This window comes from Octopus bimaculoides, chromosome 4 (assembly GCF_001194135.2).
Source record: "Octopus bimaculoides isolate UCB-OBI-ISO-001 chromosome 4, ASM119413v2, whole genome shotgun sequence".
NCBI classification, from domain to species: domain Eukaryota; kingdom Metazoa; phylum Mollusca; class Cephalopoda; order Octopoda; family Octopodidae; genus Octopus; species Octopus bimaculoides.
In genome coordinates, this window is record NC_068984.1 from 57,311,753 (window position 1) to 57,337,607 (window position 25,855).

Below are 25,855 nucleotides of genomic sequence, written 5' to 3' on the forward strand. Positions count from 1 at the left end.
GTTGAGTACTGGAATCGATGTAACCAACTATCCCCCTCATCCAAATTTCAGGCCTTGCGTCTATAGTAGAAACGATGGATGAAATGTTGTGAATAATTTTGCCTAGTGTACTAACATTTCTGCTAGTTTGCACCAAATAATAATAATAATCCTCAACTGATTTAAGTTGGTGAAATGACTGTGCTAATGGAGATATTTAATGTAAATGAGCATGCTAATTGAAAAACTGCCTTGGTTAGTGATGAAAGATGGGTTTGAAATTGAGCAAAAGAAATTTAAGAACCATAGAGATTTGCAATACTGTAGATAAAGTTAACCTATACTAACATGGGGAAAAAAAGACACGGATGCAGTGATTATATTTTATGATTTAATATTTTAAATACATTTAAGATAGCAAGTTGGCAGAATTGTTAGAATGCTAGGCAAAATGCTTAGCAGCATTTCATCAGTCTTTACGTTCTGAGTTCAAATTCTGCTGAGGTTGACTTTACCTTTCATTCTTTTGGGGTTGATAAAATAAGTACCAGTTGAGTACTTGGGTCAATGTAATTGACTTACTTCCTACCCCAAAATTGCTAGCCTTATGCCAAAATTTGAAACCAATATTTTGAATATATTTGTGAGTTGGTTTATCACAAATCACAAAGTATTTTATTTTTGTGTTTCTTTAACAAAATTATCAAAAAATATATTAAAGCATAAAAATATTACAAATCATATCTTATTGAAGAAAATTTGGAAGAATTAGGATAGAATAGCACATATCTGTGAAGTTATTGAAATGCTTACAATTTGTCTGTAGGTTACATTTATATAACTTAAAATGGTAGTTGTTTTTGTTGTTATTTTTTTAAGTGTTAACATTTTGGAATCTGGATTTTCAGCTGCAGTTATTATTGTGTTGGTGTAAGCACCAAATCTCAAAATATAAAACTAATGTTCTTTGTATAAAATATCTGCTATTAATATTACAACTTTAACAAAACATACCCATAAATCTGATTTTCTCTTTTTCTCTCTCCACATTTTTACATTTCATTTTTGTGCCATCTCTTTTTGTATAGATGCATAAAGTGATTTAACCATTATACAAACATCAATGTTTAAAACTCACATTGATTGAAAAGTTTCATGTTATCTGTAAATGATTTTATATTTATGAGGGAGGTTTGACTTCTGCATTGAACAAACACATTGTAGCTCCCTTGCTATTTCAATTTCCACTTGAAATATATTTAAACAATCAAACATATTGGACAGCAAAACAAGTGCAGCATGTCCTGTCTGCCACACTTCACCCCAGTTAGTCAATTATAAACTCCAAATCAAACTGAAGTTTTGAATTGCCAGGGATCAACATCTATAGTTCACATCAAACATTTAATTTCATTATATTTGTGCTATAATAGTTCATCTTGAACAAAACTGACCATGGATACTCAGCAAAGAGAATAACTTAGTCATAGATTACAAGACAATATTGTGGGCACAAACCATTTATTGAATTTAAAATAACAAAATACTATGATTTGATTTCATATTTATTCAAACCCATGCTTAGTTATTTTGTAGCAACAGTGGGTAAAGCTGAGACATGTATGAAGTTTCTGTACTCCAGAGCTGTAGAAGTTACTTTATGAGAATTAACTATATGTATGCATTCCTGGTTTTGTGTGTATTATATATCCATATGTAAATAAAGTTAAGAATCTAGCTAAATTATTTTATTACAAGAATAAATTAAAAATATAGATAAGCTAATCCAATCTAAATCACAAGGATCTATAGTAGCATTTCTCAAACTGCCAAATACTAGCACTATCCCAAAATGCATGTGTGTATGTATTAATTTATTAGTGCAATTTTTTGTCATCTTCTCCTCTATATTAATGAGAAAGCAGGGTTTGCGTCCATGTAATAATTCTTCCTTTTCTTGTTGGACAAGTTTAAAAAGTTTAAAACCCTGTCTGCCTAAGAGGAGCCTGAATTTCTTTCTGAGAAATATTGATGTATATATTCCAGTTTGGTTTCTATAGCAGACAACACAGAGAGCTTCCCTTTGGGTTGGGAAAATGCTGATTCATTGCATGGACCTCCCCACCACCACCACCACCACCACACACACAGAAGGAATTCTAAAATCTGAGTAAAATAAATTCTCTCTATACACAGTGTTCTGCTTCTGGTTAGAATGGTAAATTACATTGTACACTTGCGGATAAACAAACCAATGGGGAAGACATCTATGACGATGATGATGATGGTTGTCGTTATCTTTCTCTTTCTTCTTCAATAGTATCCAAACCTCTCTGAAATCACACCCTACTCTTTTTTAAAAAGAATGACACATCATACAATGGAAGGACATTAAAGGATGCACTATGTGTGAATGCTTTTGATTATAGGTTTGTTTCATCAGGGTTGACCTGGAGCTAAACAACAACAACATGCAAGTAGGTGAGCCTAGCCCTTGATATTTAAGTGTCACAATACAGCTCCAGTGACAGGATATCAGTAGGTAATTCCCTCCAACTTCTCTCTGCATCTGGTTTCTCCTTGGTGCCCCTCTCAACTCAGCCATCCACAACTCTTTCATCCAAAACCAACTAACATGGCAAAAGTGACATAAACCAATAATGATGATAGTTATTTATTTTCATTTAGAAATAAAACAATTGGATTTCCATGTGGGCAAGCAGGCAAGCAGCTCAACAGCAATGGGAAAATACATGACAGTTTCCAAAGAAAGTGAGATGGGTGGATGGGGTGGAGAAAAACAATCCATCCACCTGTATCTCTTTCTCTCACCCCTTCTCTTCTCTTCTTTAACTGTTTGTCCTTCCTTTTCTTTGTCTCACTCTCTTAAAAGAAGGCTAACACTCTTCACTCTCTTTTCTTGTACTCCTCTTTCTCTCATAAGCTTCTCTGGTGGTAGGGGCTGGTTATGTGATTAGTCTGAAGAGACAAATTAGTTTTGATTTTGTCTGATCCACATTTTGTTGTTATTCATCAGAGAGAAAACAAGCTTGCCCTTCAAATCTTATCACATTATCTATAATTGCTGAATTTAGAATATCAGTTCCTGTTTTTCTATTTCAGTGCACTGGTTACAAGTAAAACAAGGAATTTGATAATTGTGCTTTGGAAGTTGTGTTTATAGTGGGGTATGGATGGGGTTGAAATTAGGATTTTTGGAAGGGGTTGAAGTGTAACTTTTAGTTATAAGGTTGTCCTTTCCTGAGAGCTAATGAAAAAAAAAAGTAAAGGTTACAGCCTGGTTGTAGATTTTTATTCATAACCTCCATAGCCCCTTAAGCTACATGATATATGTCAGGGAGAGAAGGTCATAGTAAGGGTCAATTTTTTCAGCTTGTTTGATGTGACTAAAAATCACTTCTAAATAAAGCAATTCAACTTGATTTTTGACATTATTTATATAACACAGATATATATATAGCATACACAAAACAAGAAATTCATACTCTGTAGTTCTCATATACACATCTATCATATCAAATGAGGATGAATTTAAAAATATAAGGGGAAAGTTAGGAAGGGAACTAAACAGGAGTTTAGTTATAACCTGTACTCTTAATTTGCATCTAAGAATTATCCGTTGGTTTCAGAGATGTGTATTCATGTGCTGTCTGAATTCTTTTTACTAATATTCTTTACTCTTTGTATCTACATGCCAATCTATGTTTTATGTGTGCACGTGCATGCACACACGCACACACACACAACACTTATAATCTAATTGTTCATAGATTAAATAATTCACTTATTATTCACATGGAAAACAATAGCTAAGCTTTTGTTGCCATATTTAGTGCACAGAGAGTTAAAAAACAAAAACCAACTGGAAATGAATATAGATCAAGAAAAAAAATTTGCTTGGAGATTAATTTATATTTAATCTCTAAGCAATTCTGTTTTCTTATCTCAGTAAATGATTTTTTTTCTTTTTATATTTATTTAGTGATTCATTCCTCACTATTTCATAAAGTACAGTGAAGTATATTTTTGCTAAAAAGTTCATAATAAAGCAAATATAGCCTATATATATAGTTGCTTCAGGATATATTTTCTTGGCAAAGCAGAGAATATTATTAGTTATTTAATCATCAGAGCATGCAGTATTTTTTGTTCTGGCCCTTTATGTTCTGAGTTCAAATTTTGCTGAAGTCAGTTTTACTTTTTATCTTACTGGGTCAATAAAATAAAAATAACCAGTCAAGTACTGGAGTAAGTTTAATGTACTAATCCCTCCCTACAATGTTGTAGCTTTGTACTTATTTAAAAAATTATTATGCTGGCAGTGTGCTGGCAGTATCATCAGAGCATTAGACAGAATGCCTCATAGTGTTTGTTCTACTTCCTTCCAGTTTGAGTTCAAACCCCATGAAGATCTCATTCGCTTTTATCCTTCTGGAGTAAATAAAATAAAGTCTCAGTCAAGTACTAGAGTTGATTTAACTGACTACCTTTCATCTGAAAATTGCTGGTATTCTGCCATCTTAGTAACAATATTTTTTTAGTAACTCATTCATCACTATTTCAGCGAGTGGAGTAAATACATCTTTTTACCTCAGAGATCATTTCTTTTTTTATGCTCCCTGGGAAATTATAAATCATATCAAAATATTAATCCTAACTGAATTTGAACTCTAAACATAAATAAATGCATTAGTACTGTAATGTATCTGGTACTTTTTCACCTTAGGAAATGAATGAAAAGATGTTTATAAATAATCAGATTTCTGTATATCTCTTGTGAGTAAAATGGTTACCTAAATAGTTGTTGAAGGTTGATGGAAGTCTCTCATTGCTCATGAAAGATGATTCTGCAATTTCTTGCTGAACAACCATCACAAATGATTTGCTTATAGTGATCAAATGTATGTGCTGTACAGTAGCTCACTTCTTCCATCAAATCAAGTTGTATCATATATACCAACTTCATTTCTCTGATCATAAAGAGAAAGTAAACTCATAAGTATTTGTGTATATGTGTGTGTGTGTGTTTGTGTGTATAATGCACACTTATAACTTAAGTGATATACATTTATCAAGATACTGTTTTAAATCTGAATGTGTACGTATATGTATACATATATAGATATACACACAATACTATTATCTCATGATAATATATATTAGAAAGCCTAAAGGCAGTGAGCGGGCAGAATTGTTAGCATGTCAGGCAAAATGCTTAGCAGCATTTCATCTGTCCTTATGTTCTGTGTTCAAATTCTGCCAAGGTCGACTTTGCCTTTCAACTTATTATTAATTTATGTACCAGTGAAACACTGGGGTCAATGTAATCAGCTAGTTCCTTCCTCCCAAATTTCAGGCCTTGTGCCTTTAGTAGACAGGATATATTAGAAAACCTGACTGTGAGAGAAGTGTAGTCACACTATATGCTTCTGATGAACAGAAAAGTAGGACTGTCACAATTTGTTGACTACTCCTCATAAAAGGTGTACCAGGTTTCCTTCTTTGTTCAATAGCATAGAATTTTTATCTATTATATCAAACAATCAGAAATTAGGCTATTGCTATAGTGGATAGTTTACTTTTCATATTTGTGCTCATAACAATTCATTATTAATTAAACAATATATATTTTATGCATTGCACCTTCTGTCAAACAGAAAATAACTATTGGGTAAAGAAGTGCCAGGTATTCTGAGTGAGAAATCAGCAGAAGTGGAAAACCAGGTTGAAGGGGAAGGAGAGGTGGTGGTGATATCAGAATGCTGAATGTCACAAAAGAGATATCAAGGGATAGCATGGTACTGTGTTGAAAAGACTCATTCAACCTTGCATGTTGAGGAAAACACACATAAAATGATAATGTTGGTGACAATGTTATATCTGTATATAACACGTTTCTAATATGCTAAATGCTATGCTCAGATTCACACTTATTATGTTATAGAAAAAATGGAATTCTGCCCTTAGCAATTTAACTATTAAGATATTGATTCAGTTTGCCATTTCTTTTAATACATTATCCTAGAGATGTAAAATAAACACTTTTTACTTTTAGTTCTAGAGAACTTATTTAGCAAGCAAGGTGTCATTAACAAACCATGCAAATGTTCAGGAGAGGTAAAAGTTTCAGTTGGAGCCACAGGAATCTCAACTGTCTTAGAGCCATTCATATTTGCATTATATATAAATGTTTTCACCAATGTACCAACAAATAAATACCCAAGATTAAATAAATGGAATATATTCTTTTAATAGTAGATCTAAATATATTCTTTATTGAAAAAGATATTTTTTGATTTTTTTCTTCTGCTTAAAGAATAAATACTGTTATTATACTTGTCACATACTTAAAGCACTCTTTCTCTCTCTCTCTCTCTCTCTCTCTCTCTCTCTCTCTCTCATTCACTTCTTCTCCAGGCCCTTCCATATGTGTGTGTGTGTCATTCACACATGGGTGTCTGAGTACTCAATATTGATAGTAGAAACCAATATTTGTGTGTGTGAATGCTCATGCATTGTGTGTTTGTTGTGTTGTGCTCATGCACTGTGTTTTTGTTGCCTATATAATTATTCATAATCTAGACATAGTGATGAAGTTATGATGGTGAAGTTGAGTCATTGAGTCAAAAATAGTTTGCTGAAGTTAAATACTTGAACTATTTCTATGTTTAGTATATCCTCTGTTTTAAATAAATACATGGATTCACAAAGTGTTAGCCAGGTAGAATTGACTAAAATTATTTGCACTTTGACTATGCCATTCAATATTTGTAAACAGATATACAAGTAGTAGATTGGCAGAATATACAGTGTAATACAAAATATCTTGTGCTGTTTTATCCAGCTTTTTACAATCTGAGTATAAATTCTGTTGTAGTCAACATTGCCTTCCATTCTTTTGAGGTTGATGTAATCAACTAACCTACTTTCCTCAAAAACTGTTGGTCTTGTGTCTAAATTAGAAAGAATTATTTATAAACAAATACCTGTCTGGTCTTCTACTTTCTGGCTTATCATGCTATAACATCCAATCCAAATTGCATCTGAAAACCAATTTGTCTGATTTTGTTTTGTCATCATCATCATCATCATCATCATCGTTTAACGTCCGCTTTCCATGCTAGCATGGGTTGGACGATTTGACTGAGGACTGGTGAAACCGGATGGCAACACCAGGCTCCAATCTAATTTGGCAGAGTTTCTACAGCTGGATGCCCTTCCTGGTCTATCTTGTTTAGCTTCTGTTCTGTCCTGAGCAAACAAACCAAATTTGATATCAGGATTCTTTAGTCATTTCATGTATGACTACCCCATTTTCCTTTTTTCTTTTTTTTTATTTAGACATAAATTGGACTACATTACCCAATGTAATTTTCTCTTTTTAAAGGATAAAGTATGAATTGAGGGATATTTGGCTTCTTATAGCTAGCAGGTTGAAAGATTGCTTAGAATTGATTGGTGGTAGATTTTATTATAAAGAGTGTGTGACCATATTTGTTGTCAAAAATAAGGATATATTCAATATCACCTATTTTTATAATGCTATCCATATTATATTATTTCCTTTCAGATAGTTTTTGTCATGTTTAAATGGCAATGTCTTAGATTAATTTATCAAATTTTCTGAAAATTATTTTGACCAGGCATTTACTTATTAAATCAATGTGGTTTGAGAATGTTTATTTTGTTTATATTTAGAAGATATTTAATAACTAATTCCAACTATTTCTTAATTTTAATGAATTCAGTTTTAAAAAATCATCTAGGAAAGGGCCTCTTCCTCTTATTTCATTAAGCTCAGGGAATATTTTTTATTCAGTATTTTTTCTGTTCATTGTTCTTATATACCTTATAGTAACTAAGATTTTTCTCTCATAAAGCTCCTTATTATTTCTTATTTTGAAATATTTCCTATTTTATATTCAGCAGACTTGAGAGCATTTCTCTCCAGTCTTATAGTATCTATTTCACACTGCTATATATTTTTATACAAGGAAGAATTTCCTTGTAACCAAGAAGGGACAAAGTTTCTTCCTCAGCTGGGATTTCTAGCAACACTGTTATCTTAGTCTTCCGTTCTGCTAAAGAAGCTATGCCAAGGAATTGAAGTATGTGTGCGTGTGTGCTTCTAATTTAAAAAGCGAGACTGTCTCATTCTGAGTTTGTATTAGAGGTACAAGTGTGTTTTAAATACCCAGTCACTTATCTCTATTTTAATTCAATGAATAGGTAGTATTGATGTTCAGACAATTAGAATTCACGTAATTGGAACTGATGGAGGATCAACAATTGTGTACATGTATTTGCACAAACTACTATTCTGAGTTTCTATAAGCTGACCAACTGACAAACTACTTTCCAACCTTTCTTAGACTTGTCTTATTATTTCTTTTCACCTTTACAGTTTGCTTATTCCTTTGATCTTTCCTGTAAATATATATAAATGTAACATTCTGAAGATATCATAGATGACATTTTGTAATAAGGAAATTATTGTGTATAGTGCTCAGGTGCTGATTGTCAAAACTTTTATCTTGTGTGTTTCGTTTTTATATAATTTATATAGATTCAAAGTTTAAGTGACACGTGTTGACTTCTTTGAATAATTAAATTATCAATTCTTTTCTGCTTTATTTAACTTGTTTGTCTGAAATAATGGCTGGAAGACATTCAAACAGTTTCTGTCTGTTACATATAGTAAATGTTTTGCTCTATTGACAAAAGACCTTAGCGGTGTGTTTAATAAGTGTATAATTATATAATGTCTACACCTATCCATTTGAGCATTGTTTGCATTATAATATGATTATTTGTTGATGATATTGTCCAATAAGAAATATGATTTTAACTGTTATAAATACACACACCCATATATATATATGTTGGCTTGAATTTATAAACAAGAGGGAAAGTACCCAATAGCAATATAGTGTAATTATTTATTACTGTTTAAAGATTACTTTTTTGAGATTCATGATTCTTTATTGTTCTTACAAGTAAGGTCGTCAGTGAAGAAACACAAAAATCAGAGTAGTAACAGAGAGTACTGTGGACAAGTGTATCACCGTGCATTTTGGGAGGAAAAACCCAGCATCCACGTACTCTCTCCACAACACTAATATCAAGAAGTCTTCTTGTGAACATGACCTGGGCATTACTGTCAGCAGTGATTTGCACTGGACAAAGTACATCTCTAAAATTGTCAAGAAGGCCACTTGGAACTTGCATCACCAGTCTGGGACCCCTATCTTGCTCAGGACATTGACCTCCTGGAAATTGTTCAGAGGCATGCAACCAAGTGAATACCCTCCATCAGTTATCTATCATACACTGAACGCCTTGTTTCCTTGGGCATAGATATATTGAAGCTCCGACATTTGGCAACTGACTTGGTAAATACCCACAAAATTATTAACCATCGTGCCAACAACTTTTGAGCTCCATGTGTCTAACACATGTGGGCATGCCTACAAAGTCAGAAAACAGCATAGCTCCCATGGCTTTCGGAAGTGTTTTTTCACACTCAGAGTTGCTGATGCATGGAACAAACTACCTGCATCAGTTGTTAGTTTCTGCAACAGTGCATCCTTTAAAACCTTCATACTTCCTGAAATTCACCAACAATACACCTGATATCCCCAGCTCCATACGCATGCACACATGTATATCATGACTCATACACTGTTCACTTTCCTGACTTTTGTACATAATTCTATGTACTGTACATCTACCTTTGCTGAGTCGTAGTGCACCTGAGCACTATACACAATAATTTTGTTATTATTTTTATATTCAGTAATACACATACAGACATTACCACTGCATAAATCATCTTTTACTGCATGCATCTTGTTTAAGCATTCTACATGTCTACTATAATGTCTGAATCTCTTTCTTTATCCCCTGTGCTCCCCACCCACATACATATATACAGACACATACATATGCACAAGCATTCTATATCATATCCATCCTGTATTCACTGGCTATTTACTGAAGCCTGTTATCCCTGCTTCATATTGTACTGTCATCAGACAAAATGCCTCACAGTATTTATTCTATCTGAGGGGATGAACTTGCAGAATCATTAGTATGCTGGGCAAAATGCTTAGTGGCATTTCATCCCTCTTTACATACTGAGTTCAGATTCTACCAAGGTCATCTTTGCCTTTCATCCTTTTGGAGTCAATAAAATAAGTACCAGTTGAACTCGGGGATTGATGTAATCAAGTTACTCCTGTTCTGAAATTGCTGGCCCTGTGCCAAAATTTGAAATCTATATTTATACTAGCTTCTTGCATACTGTGTTCAAATCTTGCAAAGGTCAACTTTTTCTGGAATCAGTAACTAAAGTACCAGTCAAGGGCAGTGAACTTGTGGAATCATTAGAACATCTGATTGAATGCCATGTAGTATATGTCCCAGCTCTTTTTGTTTTGAGTTTTAATCCTACTGTGGCTTAATTGGGTGATAAACTTAAGCTTTTGCTCAATTAAATACTACTATATGGTCTTTGGATGCCTTTATACATGGGTACTGCACTTCCTCCTGACTAAGCAATAAAAAAAAGCAAGACTAAGAATAGAAATGTAAGCTATATCATTATATCGAAAACTATTTCATCATATTAACATCATCCAAAAGACAAGTCTTTTCAATATGATTTTTGACTATGTGATCTAATCAGTTTGTATTTCCCGATCAACCTGAATACTGAAATTCCAAAGGATGGCAACCTGGCCAACTTGTGTTGGCTTGTGTTCCCACCAATTGTTTTTTTTTTTTTTTGAGGGAGGTTGTATGTGCAGCATACTGACCAGTGTGTGTACTGAACTGTCCTGTCATGTCTTTGCACCAGTCCACCACTGCATCTAGAGATTATGTGGTTGATTGTTTCTGGATGTTCTCTGCATATGCAGCATGATGAGCTGCTTTCATATTTCAGAACATTACTCTGATAACTCCTAGCTGGAAGGGACTGATCCTGAGCAGCAATGACATACCCTTCAGTTTCTGGTTTGAGACTAGAGCATGACAGCCACTGATGTGTAAGAGCTTGATCTACATCAGGGTTCCTGGTTCTAGTTGGGTATTTGCCATGCAATGGCCTTTGCTCCCATTTTTCTTTAATATATTGGGTGTTGGTTTGTTTTAGCTATGGTTTTATTTGTTTTGCCTTGTCTGTTGGTGGACACATTTTCTTCGGGTACTGGTTCACCTTGATGCATTTCTCTGAGGTATATTTGAGTGCAACTTTTTTGTATCTTCATGTTTCAGAACCAGCTTTAGCATCCTGTTATTTGCTTGTTGCAAGTAGGCAGAATGTCCCATGATTGCCATTTTCAATTAGAGTTGAGATTGTATTAACCCCTGACCATTTTCTTTTTATTATTAGAAGTAGTAAAGGCAGCGAGCTGGCAGAAATGTTAGCACGCCAGGCAAAATGCTTAGCAATATTTCGTCTGTCTTTATGTTCTGAGTTCAAATTCTGCCAAGGTCAACTTTGCCTTTCATCCTTTTGGGGTCGATAAATTAAGTACCAGTTACATACTGGGGTCGATCTAATTGACTGGTTCCCTTTCAAAAAAAAATTTCGGGCCTTGTGCCTAAAGTAGAAAGGATTATTATTAGTAGTAGTATCAGTATTATTAGTTGTAGTGGCAGCAGTATTTCTTCCAGTTTTACATTCTGAATTCAAATGTCACCGAGGTCAGCTTTGTCATTCATCCTTTTGGGGTTGATAACATAAATAAAAGTTGAACAGGAGTCAATGTAATTGATTTGCTCTCGTCCTAAGATTGCTGGCTTTGTACCAAAATTAGAAAGATTATTATTACAATTATTATTATTTCAATTATTATTATTATTATTATTATTATTATTATTATTATTATTATTATTATTATATCATGTGATCAAATTTGTCATTTATTTCATCAATTAATCCTATTGTTGTAATTAATCTATAATTAACCACTAAAAGACAAAAAAATAATATTTATCCGCATATCATTTGTATTGTTATTTTAGGACACAAATATATACTAAGTAGAAAATTATTTTGGTGCTATCTGTATTTCTTCTAAATAGACAATTAGGTTTAAGTCTTCATCCTAACTTTAACTTACATATGTACCTGTTTGAATAGCTTCTTCCCTAACATCTCTCTTCATACAATAAATGCATTTCACATACAACTTGTAGTTGTTTAGTTTCCAATTTCTTTGCACTGTTACACTTTTTTTCCTAGTCTCTATCATCTTGCCTGCAGGAATTAAAATCACAGATCAATCAATAAAGTTTGATACCTCAAGAACTATTTCAAGTGATGTTGGAGGTGAAGTCTGCTTTGTCTGTAGGTTTATTGAACCCATTCAAATCTGAAGCTGTTGGCAATATCAAGAAATGTCTTCAACAAAATCAAATAAAAATTATTACATTCAATTCTCTTTTCTTTTATGTACATAGATTTTTTTTTTTTTCATCTGTAATCACTGACAGCACCACTCGTAGTTAGAAGTTAGATAAATGTCACTGTCATTAATGAGAGCTGCTAGCAGCTGTTGGCATTAAACTATTTTGTTTGTGTGTGTGTATGTGTGTGTGTGTATACAATAACATTATTTTTTTAAAGTTGACTGCTTTTCCCTTACTTCAAGTTTCATACTAGATAGCCATCAGAAGGCAATCAGACCGAAGTTATCTCCAAAATGTATTCAGTGTATTTGACTTTATAATATTGATTTCAAATTTTGCCACAAGGCCAGCAATTTAGGGAGAAGAGGATAAGTCAATTACATTGACCCCAATTCTCAACTGGTACCTATTTTATCAACCCTGAAAGGATGAAAAGTAAAGTCGACCCTCAGTGCAATTTGAATTCAGAATATAAAGACTGACAAAATGCCACTAAGCATTTTGCTCAGCATGCTACCTATTCTACCAGATAGCTGTCTTATTTGACTTTATAATGTTACAACATTCGCAATGCCACTTGTGAAGTGTGTGTATGTGTGTGTGGATAAAAAAATATCATACAAATGAAACTAATAAGATTATGAAGCTAAGAAAAGACAAACAAATAATACATGAAATCACGCAAGCAAAACATGTCGCTGAAAAACCATAGAAATATAAAGCAAACAACAATAAAAGAATAGGTACAATGAAAATAGATATGCCAGTGACATATGTATGTATGCATGCATCTGTTTGTGATATTATATCTGTGTGTGGATATGTGTGTGTGTGTGTGCATGCATAGACACATACTTGAAAAATTGAAGTGGCAATCACAAACACACACACATGCTTAATTGCACAGATACACACTTGGAGAATTGATGAAGCAGTCTGCCACACTTATATGCAGGTTCGGTTTGAAATTTAAGAATCTATAGTTAGATTTTTATCATGTGCCAATCTGTGTGCGTAGGTGTACGGGTGTAGTACAAGTAGCATAGAATGTTCAATTCATAAACAAGCATTTACATAATTTATTGATTATTCAAATAACTGCTCAGTAAAAAGTTTCAGTTAATGATTTTATAGAATGGGCTGTTATTTTGTTCTTACTTTGTAAGAATGATAATGCTATTATCTATTTTACAATAAATAAATCTTACTACATTATGTTGTATATCTGCTAAAGGTACTGAATCAACTTACGTTAGTTCAGCCTCCTACACCAGTCAATGTATAATCTTGTATATTTACTTAGTAATTCTTTCATCATCATTTCAGCCACTACATTGAAGACTATTCTTTACTGTCAATGTTGGCCTAAGATTGAAAAAATATGTGAGGAGTTGTCTCCCATCTACTAATATTTGTTGTTGTTTTTTTTCCTCACTGTATAATTATTTCTAGTTAGCTTTTTAATTCTTCCAGCATTAAACACCAACTTAAGTAGTCATGAACATTAATATTCTATATCCACTTTTCTTTGCCAGGGTGGATTCAAGGATTTTCATGAGGCAGTCAGTGCATTAGTCAGATGCCCTTCCTTTTAGCAACCTCTTTTGATATGTCCAGAGGTAGTGTACCTGTTCTAGGACTGGGGTACTCACAGTAATTGATGCCAAGTTAAAAATATTGCCTTATTTTGCTTGACTACAAATTCCTCTCACAGTTAACAGTTTAGTGGCAAGAAAAAAAAAGTATCTACTTATAAAAAAAATAACTGAACCTAGGCACTGGCATGACTGTGTGCTAAGAAGCTTACTTCCCAACCACATGGTCCTGTGTTCAGTCCCATTGCAGGGCACCTTGGGCAAGTGTCTTCTACTATAGCCTCAGGCCAACCATAGCCTTGTGAGTGGATTTGGTAGATGGAAACTGAAAGAAGCCCATCGTATATATATATATATATATATATATATATATATATATTTATGTGTTTGTGTCTGTTTTTGCCCCCCACCCACCCACCATCACTCAACAACCAATGTTGGTGTGTTTCCATTCCTGCAATTTAACAGCTTGGCAAAAAGGGACTGATAGAATAAGTACTTGGCTTACAGAGAATAAGTTCTGGGGTGATTTCTTCAACTAAAAAACTCTTTAAGGTAATACTCCAGCTATTACCTGAAACAGATAAAAGATAAAGATAAAAGATTCAACAAGAATCATCTCACCATGCTAAAATGGAAAAGTGAAATTAATTTGGTTTGGAGCATTATAGCAATTAATTGTTGTTGTTGTCGTTTAGCTCCCAGATTAGTCTTCATTGAGTAGATCTATGATGAAAGGCATTCCAACCATGACCATCTTATGTATATTTAGAACAGTGCCCAATGTGTTTTTCCTATTTTGAAAATAGAAGGATATGGTTTCAGGAAATTTGGTAGCTCTATTTAGCAAATCAAACAACCCTATTGAGGTTCTCTTAACTCAATAGCTATGGATTTCTTTATATTGGTAACATGTCCAGTTTTATAGAAGCAGTCAAGATGGTGTTTAACATACATATCTTTATAAAGGCCATTGTTAGTGTAAATGATAAGAAGAGTATGACTATCAACCATCAAGAATTGAAACCATTTTGCAAATTCCATGTGATTTTACTCTTATTGATTATAAATTCTTGCCTTTTAAAAATGTTTAACATACAAAATCCATTTCTAATTCTGTTGGGGAAAGTGTCATTTTCCTTCAATTGTGACCATGAATTTTGTAAAATTAAATATAATTTGAATATCCTGTTAAAACACATGAACTGAGATCATGAAATTAACCCAAGAGAACTGCAAGCTGTTTGTTTGGGATGTGCTTAACAGTCTTTAATTATTCACAAAGCATATTTAAAAGGAAAAAAAATTAAATAAATTCATTAAGGTGTTTTGAATTTTTTGTTTTAATGAACAAGAAAAAAGCTCCATAAATCTCTTCAAAATCAAATTAATTGATTTATTCAAATTACTTGCTCTACTTATTGATAATAATAAAGAAGTTCAAAAGTAGTAATATATTTTATTCCTAATGCTGAGTGAAGATTTGCAGAGAGCACTCAGCATTTACATCTGTAAACATAAGGCTGTTGCAGAAAGTTTTATTGTAAATTAAAATGTGCACACATGCATACATGCACAAAATTAGTTTATAACTAATTATGTTAATTTTCTTCTGTCTTGCATAATTATTTTTGTCAGATAAGATATGATCACTTCTAACTCTTGCTATACATAGACATCCTCTAATCTTCACTCTTTTTCTCTCCTGTGTAAGTGTGTGTTGTGGAGAATGAGATTAAAGATGTTTGTTGTTTTTATGTCCATTGTATTGTACTATGTCCATTGTATTGTACTAGAAATAACGCAAACTCTAAAACTTGCTTATTGTATGCACTCTTAACTAGGATTCAGAGGAATTTAAGCTTAACCGTCTTTCTTTAGGCAAGTGATACTTTTGAATAACTGTAATTTTCATTGTATTCCGAAATAATAATGAATACACTTTTAATGAAATTGATTCATGTAAATATTTCATTTCTGATTCCTGCAATTTTTGCATGACTGACATTATTATAAGCTTAAATAAAAACTTCTAGTTAACAAATAGTGATAAGTTAGTCAATTTCTGTAGTAATTTCTATTGGAGATTTTAGCTCCCAAAACATGTTATTCTACATCTATCTATTCTGTCCTGATTAATTTGAGTCGTTATCATTATCATCTTCAACTTATTATTTATATTGCTGGCAGAAATGTTAGCACGCCAGGTGAAAGGCTTAGCAGTATTTCATCTGTCTTTATGGTCTGAGTTCAAATTCCACCAAGGTCAACTTTGCCTTTCATCCTTTTGGGGTCGATAAATCAAGTACCAGTTGTGTACTGGGGTCAATCTAATCGAATGCCCCCCCCCCTTCCCAAAAATTCCGGGTCTTATGCCTAGAGTAGAAAAGATTATACTGCTGGTGGATTGGCTGAGTCATGAGAGCATTAGGGAAAAATGCCTCGCAAATTTTGTTCCAGCTCTTTTATGTTCCAACTTCAAATCTCAGCACAGTCATCTTTCATCCTTTCAGGGTGGAGAAAATAAAGTATCAGTCAAGTACTGGAGTTGATGGTATTGACTGATCCCCATCCCTTAAAATTGTGCTAACATTTGAAACTATTATTATTTGGTGAAAACTCTCAGCTTATTTTGCTGTATATGATGGAAAGTGTCTGTAGTCCACAGCCAACAGACTAAGGTGACACTTGTTTACTGGTCATGCTTCAAGAATCCTATAAAGAATTCTTGCAGTCCTAAGCAGTGCTGATTTTTGAAGGTGTTCTACCTTTTCATTTGTACCAATCTTTTTGAGCCATATTGGTAGTTGAGTGCTGATACTTCCAAGTGTGCAAATTGCTATTCATATCGCATTTTCTCTCTTCATTGACCACAACCTTCATATTTCCCACTTCAAATTGTTGTTGTTGTTCAGTTTTTTTTCTTCTTTCTCTTTGATCCTGTTGTTACCAGGACATGCCATGTCAATTATCATGCAAGTTCTTTCTTTTTTATTCCCCACAACAATGTCCAGTTTCCAGGCAGTGATCTGGCAGAATGGCAAACATGTCGAACAAAATTCTGTAAGGTCAACTTTGCCTTTCATCCTTTTGGGGTTGATAAATTAAGTACCAATGAAACACTGGGGGTCAATGTAATCGACTAGTTCCCTCCTCCAAAATTTCAGGCCTTGTGCTTTTAGTAGAAAGGATTATTATTATTATTACTATTATTATTGTTATTCAGTAGTTTTATTTTTATAGCGTGCTTTCACTTCACTACCGAGCGCAGCTCTGTGTGCCTTGGGTATCTGCTGTGGTTTGCTGTGATGCTCTTATGGTTACTGTATTGAAAGTGTTTTGCGTAGGATGTGTGCAGTGCCCAGTAGTGTAATTTTCTGTGTGTTTATTATTTTTATTATTATTATATTATTATTCATGTGAGTATCTGCTATCTGAGTTAAATGCTTGTATAATTGGAGGCCATTTTTATTTTTATATTTATTTTATTATGTAAACTCACTTCATATCAAATACTATCATAACAACTCTGGAATGGAACCCCTTCAGAATCATTGAAAAAACAACTGTGTAAACAAACTTGTAGATTTTTTTTCTTATAAACCACTTCTGTGAGGTGTGTGCATGCTTGTGTGTTGGAATGCATACCATAAAGATACATAGAGAGGTGGAGTTTTGGAATGGCTATGTCATACTTTATGAAGAAGGAAAAAAAAAAGAGGTTTCTTTTTTTTTTTACTTTATTATTTAGTATTTCTATGTTTCATATAACAGTAATTATGATTTTGAAAAAAATTTTCATTCAGAAGAAAAATTTACAACCACCCCACCCTTCTATAACATTTTCCTACCCCATGAGTAAGAGACATCACTTCTGAAACTCTGTTCCTCATACAGTTCTTAGCCACTTAAACATAACATAAAACTACAAAAAGGAGATAATTTGAGAAGTTTTTTTAATTCTTTCCGCATCAAGCCACCAAAGATCATCTCTATCAAAATGTTCAAATCTAGATCCAAATCTTGGACTCAAATCCTGTTATTACATGAATGATAATATTAGATTTCACTCAGCAAGCATTCATTTCCTATTAAGTTTAAGGTTCTTCAAAATTTTCCCACTAAAACCCCCTATAATTCTTGGTTATTTTTGAAAATAAAATACAGAAGCAGTATATTTTTTGTCAGAAATTTGGTCACAAAAGGGCTTAAATGATTCATGAAATAGTGTTTTTAAGTCATTATTTTCATAATTAATCATTATTTTTATAAACATCCTCATATAAATTCTTTTCCTTATTAGTTTAACTTCAAATTTTCAATTATGGCATTAATATATCTGTGTTCTTCACTGCTTAACTGTTTCCTACTTCAATTTGTTAACTATTTATATGTTTGATTTTGTTCCTGTTGGAAAAACTATTACTATTAATTGTTGCAGCCTAATGTTCCAGTTTCCTTCTTTCATATTCAAAATGTGTTCAACCAGCAACATTTATTTATTTTTTTAGTTAGGAAGTAACCTTTTACAAAGCCTCTGAGATTAATGAGAGGAACCCTGGTTCAAATATATACAACAAAATGAACTCCACCGATGACATTCAAGATGTCAAGTGGTGTTTTAAATTAGGTGACAGATTAAATCTAGCATGCTAGAAGGCCATGGTAAGATTTGAACTTAGAATGCAAAGAACCAGAATAGATACTGCAAAACATTCAGTCCCCTTTCTTTAAACAAATAAAAAAAGATAATAATAAATAAAGCAGGAAGGACATTTTGAACATAAAAAGATGAGCTAGTCATGACTGGAACACCTTTGATCAAAAATCTGCTCAATCAGGCCCTGATCTGGCGCCAACAACAGCATGATATGTAAATACATGTGCTGTCGAGTAACAACTCTACAATTAACTCATTTACAAATATTATTTGATACCATTAGCTTCCAACCTATATACTTAATTTGACCACAATATATTCATTAAATGAAAATTATATTAAAGCCATGTCTCATTTGTTAGTGACATGGGAAGCAACGCTCACACTGACAAGGGCATTTTCTTGTCCAGTTAGTAATTAAAATGTTCGTCAGTTAAGTATGTACTGCACAAACCTGAAGAACTGGTATTGTCAGTAGATATTTCATACTTGTGCTTTTTGTCCATATTATAAATTAAGACTTTCAAATCATGGCAGATTTTGTAACTCCACATCTAATTCTCTTAACCCTCTTGTTGCTATGTTTCTGTTGAAATACATTGCCTTTGTTTCAATTAATTTTCAAAATAATGAAAAATTAATATTTCATTTCATATAAAATATATTTTGTATATAATTTTTTTTTAAATCATCCAAAAAATACAGCTTTATAATATTATTGTGATTTTCCTTAATAAAAGTGAGTGGAGAAAATCTTAACAGCTTAATACCATATATGCACCCCTTATTTTAATTCTTGATTTTGGTGAAAATGTGCATATTTTACATGGAGTTTTATGGTACTTAAGATCATTTATATTCTGAATATAATCAATAATAGTATTTTCAAATGGTTTGGTGTTTTGTTTTTTTCCTCAGTGTAACTGATAACAAGGTCTATTTGATAGAGTCTTTGACAGTAATTCTGTGATGATGAAATTAGAATAGGTCAGTGACAGGAAAATTACAGTATGAGCTATTGAAAATGACAGTATGAACAAATTAGTGAAACGGATTATCAACCAAATACCCCAATTACACATTATATATCACTGATAAGTATTTTATTGCTGGAATCACTTGAGTGATTTTGAACACCAAGCAGTAGTGCACTTAACTAGATAAAAATAATGTATTTGACTTGTAATATATCTTTCTGTACCAACACCTTAAGAATCCAGTTTTGGAATTTGGTTGGTACTTCATCATTTGATTAGTTACCCAGCTATGCCCATTCATTCTTTATAACAATCCTTGAAATATATGCTTTCTTTATTTTAGAGATGTCATAATGTTTGTTGATGTAGATTTGGCTATTATGAAATAATTGCTACAATTTTGAGGAAAATTATATGACATTTTATTTGAGACACAATTCTATCCCAAATTGGTATTTATAATATCCAATATCATTGACATTAGAATTTTAGTTAACTCATCATACCTTAATTCATAGGATGGATTATTTTCCTTTGCAAACATTGAAACAGGGTGGGGCACCTTGCTATGCTGGACATTAATAGATTAGCCTATTTTATTGGCATTAGCTATTTCAAGATAATAAAATTAAAGTAGCATAAACAATTTTTAGTAACTTATTTGAAAAGATGGAGAGCAAGTATACTCTATAAAGTGTAATCTGCAGCACAGTCACCCTGGAAGCAGAAGATGTGTAGTGAGACAGCCTTCAATGAGGCTGTTATTCTTCTCACATTAGTAGGTAGAATGCAAAATAGAATTGGCCATGTAAAGAGTAAACTTGCTAGAAAACTCATTTTGAAACAAAATTAACTTGATACATGATTTCAGTTTTGTCTTTGACTCAGTGTTTGTAACATTTAATTTGATTTTTTATAAATTATAACTAGCTTTCTGAAAAGTTAGATATAATACCTGTTAATAGAATGTGCTTTTACATTTACAAGTTATTTGTCTGGTAGCTGAAAAAAATAACACTTCATTATCACATAGAACTACATAATTCATTAATCCCACCCCATGATATTTTTGTGAGGAGAGAAGTCAAAAAATTGTGCAAGTCTTTTTTTTTTAATACATTTAATGTCGATTGCTGAATACCTCGTCTTTGGTTCAAATCTTACTGCTGTCATTGATTTACCATTGACTTGGGATTGTGTACCTCAGCAAGGCACCTGTCTTATTTACATTAGTTTGTCTAAGTAAAGAAAAAACTGGTTGGTAGTAGTTGGAATAGCATCTAACTGTCATATGTATAATTTGCCCCAAATAAACCAACCTAGTAAAACAAACATGAAGTAATTTGTAGAATAGCAATAAGAAAACAAAATAAGAGTATAACTGTCATCATTCATTTATGTCAGCTTTCTGTAATATATAAACACAGACTGATATGTAAGATATAAACAAATTTTAATATTTGTATATACAAATTATACAAAAAGACAACCTTGTGGGGTTAATAAATAAGTAATTATCATCATTATCATTTAACATCTACTTTCCAAACTGGCATGGTTGGACAGTTTGACTGAGGACTGGCAAACCAGAAGGCTGTACCAGGCTCCAATCTGATCTGACAAAGTTTTTACAGCTGGATGCCCTTCCTAATGCCAACCATTTTGAGAGTGTAGTGGGTGCTTTTCTGTGCCACCAGTATGAGGGCCAGACAGGCAGTACTGGCGTCAGCCACACTTAAATGGTGCATTTTACGTGCCGCTGGCACAGGACCAGTCAGGCGGCACTGGCATCGACCATGTTCAAATGGTGCTTTTTATGTGCCAGTCAGGCAGTAGGCAGTTTTGGCATCAGCCATGACAATGACTTCACTTGACTCAACAGGTCTTCACAAGCACAGCTTATTGCTCAATGATTGAAGGGTACTCTTAAATCGGCCAGTTATGCTGCACTGGCATAGGCCATGGTTAGTCTCACTTGGCTTCCCAGGTCTTCTCAAGCATAGCATATCTCCAAAGGTCTTGGTCACTTATCATCACCTCCGTGAGGCCCAACATTCAAAGGTCATGCTTCACCACTACATCCCAGGTCTTCCTGAGTCTACCTTTTCCACAAGTTCCCTCTTCTGTTAGGATGTGACACTTTTTCACACAGCTGTCCTCATCCATACATAACACATGACCATACCAGAAGCATCAGATGTGGTGTGCAGTCATCACACTTGCACACCACATCTGATGCTTCTTACGTCCAACTTTTCTCTCAGAGCACTTACAGTCTGTCATGTATGCACACTGGCATTATACATCCAGCAAAGCATACTAGCTTCATTTCTTGCAAGTTTATGCATGTCCTCAACAGTCATGGCCCATGTTTCACTGCCATGTAGCATGGCTGTTCGCACACATGCGTCATACAGTCTACCTGTTACTCTGAGTGAGAGGCCCTTTGTCACCAGCAGAGGTAGGAGCTCTCTGAAGTTTGCCCCGGCTATCCTTATTCTAGCAGCTACACTCTCAGAGCATCCATCCCTGCTACTGACTTAGTCACCTAGGTAATGGAAGCTATCAACTACTTCTAGTTTTCCCCCCTGACATGTGGCGGAATCTGTTTTCTGCACATTTTCAGTATTTATTGCCCCTGAGCATTTGCCACACAAAAAAAACTATCTTCCCAGTTTGCTTTCCTTTGATATTGCTGTACCTCTTTATGTGTCCATAGCTTACATTGGGTACATTTTATGGAGTTTCTAACTACACCTTTTCTACAGATCGAACAGGGCCATCTACCTGAAGGGGTTTGTGATTTGTCTGCCTTCCTACTTATTAAGACTTTGGTTTTTGCTAGATTAACTCTAAGGCCCTTTGATTCTAAACCGTGCTTCCATACCTGAAACTTCTCTTCTAGTTCTGATAGTAACTCAGCTATTAGAGCAAAGTCATCAGCATAGAGGAGCTCCCAGGGGCATCCTGTCTTGAATTCCTGTGTTATTGCCTGGAGGACTATGATGAATAAGAGGGGGCTGAGGTTTGATCCTTGGTGGACCCCTACTTGAAATTCTTCACTATACTCATTGCCAACCCTCACCTCACTGACAGCATCCCTGTACATGGTTTGTACAGCTCTCACTAACCACTCATCTATCCCTAGTTTCCACATTGATCACCAGATAAGGGATCAGGGGACCCTGTCAAAGGCTTTCTCCCTGTCAACGAAAGCCAGGTGCAGAGGCTCATCTTTGGCTAGGTATTTCTCCTGCAGCTGTCTTACCAGAAATATAGCATCAGTGGTGCTTTTCCCTGGCATGAACCCAAACTGCATTTTGTCTAAACTAACTCTCTCCCTAATTATTTGGACAATGACCCTCTCCATGACATTCATGACCTGATCCATCAACTTTGGTTTAATTCAATCAACCAACTTCCATACTAAAAAATAGATATTAAACTTTTACTTAAATAAAAGAAATCAATATTTATATATAAAAGTCACTAACTATAAGCTTTTAAATAGCAAAGACTCATAGAAGAAGATTCTAAGAGCAGCACAAGTTACATTGAATAATAATATTTAGATAGCATAATGAAGTGAAAACAAATCACTTGTTAGATATTATTAGGCAATTGAGAAGTCATCCGTTTGTCTTCTGTCAATGTCATAGTTCTGTGTCCATGACCAAAATGCTTAACAGTTAATGGCCCAATCCATTTAGTTATAAATATGTACTATTGACACTGCACTTTATTGGCTTGCAGTACTGATTTCAGCTTTTGTAGGTACAGCTTGGTCCTTTCAGTTTTAAGTGGAAATCAATAAGACTGCATTGTTGCAGTCTTATCAATAAGAAATGCATTGTTAGGTTTACCAGTCATGGAAAATCAAGAAACTGACTCATCAGATAGTAAGTAAATAGCGTGTCTCCTCACTTCTCTGAAAAAAATTGTGGGGCAGGCAAGCAGATAGGCTTGGGATAGTTTATTTTTCTCTATATATACAATTTCACTTTTCATTGTTCCTTTAGAATCAATAATCAGATATAAATTGGCATCAGTCCAGTTGACTATGCCTCTCCTAATATATTGAGTCCTTGTACCAATGTATCATCAATATTCATGATGATATTATATCATCACTGTGAAATATTTGTGCAATGCATGACTGTATTGAAGTTAGTCAGTATGATCCATTATCTCTGCCAGAAATTTAACATATGAACTAATGTCAATCAGAGCTTTGTCCTCAACCTTCTGCCTTTCTATTCTCTGTAGTAGTCATGTGGGAGGTCTAGTCCATACTAATGTGTAAAAATAATATTGATTCACAGAATGCTTTATAGCATTTACATTTGACCTTCTTACTATCACTTCTTACAAGACACACCTACTTGTGCAAATGATATCACTTTCCATTCCTTTTAAACTTTCCTCACCAAAGTAGCATACACACGTGAGTGAAACATCTCACTTCAGACCTTCAGTATTATCATCATTTAATATCCATGCTCCATACTGACATGGATTGGATACTGTTTTAATTAACAAACAGTTTTGAAATGGATATAGGATGACCTGGTCTCTTTCAATAGTGCCAAAATAATCACTGTAAATTTTAAGGAAGCATGGTTAACAAATGGTTAAAAACTTTTTATCACTCCAAATGTTAGGCATCATAATTTTTGATTTTTCATAGCTATCACGCACACACATGTCTATAATTTTATATTGACTATGTTTCAAAGACTAAGGCTTCTTCTTTACATTAAAAAAAACAAATCTGTTCTGTTCAAGATTGATCCACATTAGATTACTGCTCACATGTCTAAACCAGCTAGCTGCATACCATCTCTATCTACAGCCATCCAATGACACACAAGATCCTTACTTATTATATTCCATCTCAGTCTCACTCCTCTAATCCCTTTCACCTGTGATTCTCAACCATTTTTCACCTACAGACCCTCTTAATTCATATTTTGCTCAGCTGGACACCCATAGGCATTCGATGTTTAAAAAAAATTTATTATATCCTTATAATTAAATATCAATAGAAATTCTATAAAAATTATTGAAATATTTTGTGTATTGTAGAAGTATAACCAATTTATTGTGCACAAAACTTAACAGCAAAATCTTATATGCACTCTTCCCTAAAAGCCATCTATATGTTGTGCAAGGGCAATTCTACTGTCTAGGTAAACAGATGATGTGCACTAAAGAGACACAATTATTTTTATATATGTATCTGTGTGTGTGTGTGTGTGTGTGTGTGTGTGTGTGTTACTCTTAAAGATCCATTAGCATGGAGTTTAATGATCTTTTAATTGAGTTCTTGATATGTTTTCTTGTTTATACACCAACTCTCTCTGTGGATGCAAACATACATAAATATGTACATATATACGTATGTTTGTATGCTTATGTATATACATGTATATGCTTATAAAATATATATATATATATATATATATATGTGTGCCATAAATATCGGCATCCGTTTAGAGAAAAATTTGTAGTTTAGAATCAGTAGTTCTTTGACTGCTATTTCTAAATTTTCAGTATGTTGGAGAAGCAACTCAATGCTAATCCCTGTATATTTATGATGATAAATGGTTTTACCGATAAAGGTTTTTTCATACTGAACTACTTGGCAAAAATTGTTAATTATTAATTCTATTATTAATTGACGATTCCCTGCCCTTATTCTTGTATATATATATATATATAAGTATATGTATGTGTGTGTATATATATATATATATATATATATATATACATGTATATATGTGTTGTATGTATGTATCTCTTTTGAGTATTATTTTACTTGGGTGGATTCTCATAGGCACTTAATGTTTAAAAAATCTTATTATATTTTCATAATTAGATATCATAAGGAACTCTATTAAAAAAATTTGTTAAAATATTTTATGTATTGTAGAAGTATAGCAAATTTATTGCATATAATTTTTAACAACAAAATCTTAAGGCACATAAAATACACCATTTTGAGCGTGGCTGTTGCCAGTACCGCCTGACTGGCCTTCGTAGGATTTTTGAGCGAGATCGTTGCCAGTGCCCCTGGACTGGCTCTTGTGCAGGTGGCACATAAAATACACCATTTTGAGCGTGGCCGTTGCCAGTACCGCCTGACTGGCCTTCATGCGGGTGACACGTAAAAGCACCCACTACACTCTCTGAATGGTTGGCGTTAG

At 33.6% G+C, this 25,855-nt stretch overlaps 1 protein-coding gene across 6 annotated transcripts in view; it reads left to right on the forward strand.

Annotated features, from left to right (window-relative positions):
* The window catches only part of LOC106874706 (uncharacterized), a 780,999-nt gene that overhangs the window by 579,222 nt on the left and 175,922 nt on the right, over nt 1-25,855 (forward strand). The gene's annotated exons all lie outside the window — the stretch shown is intronic.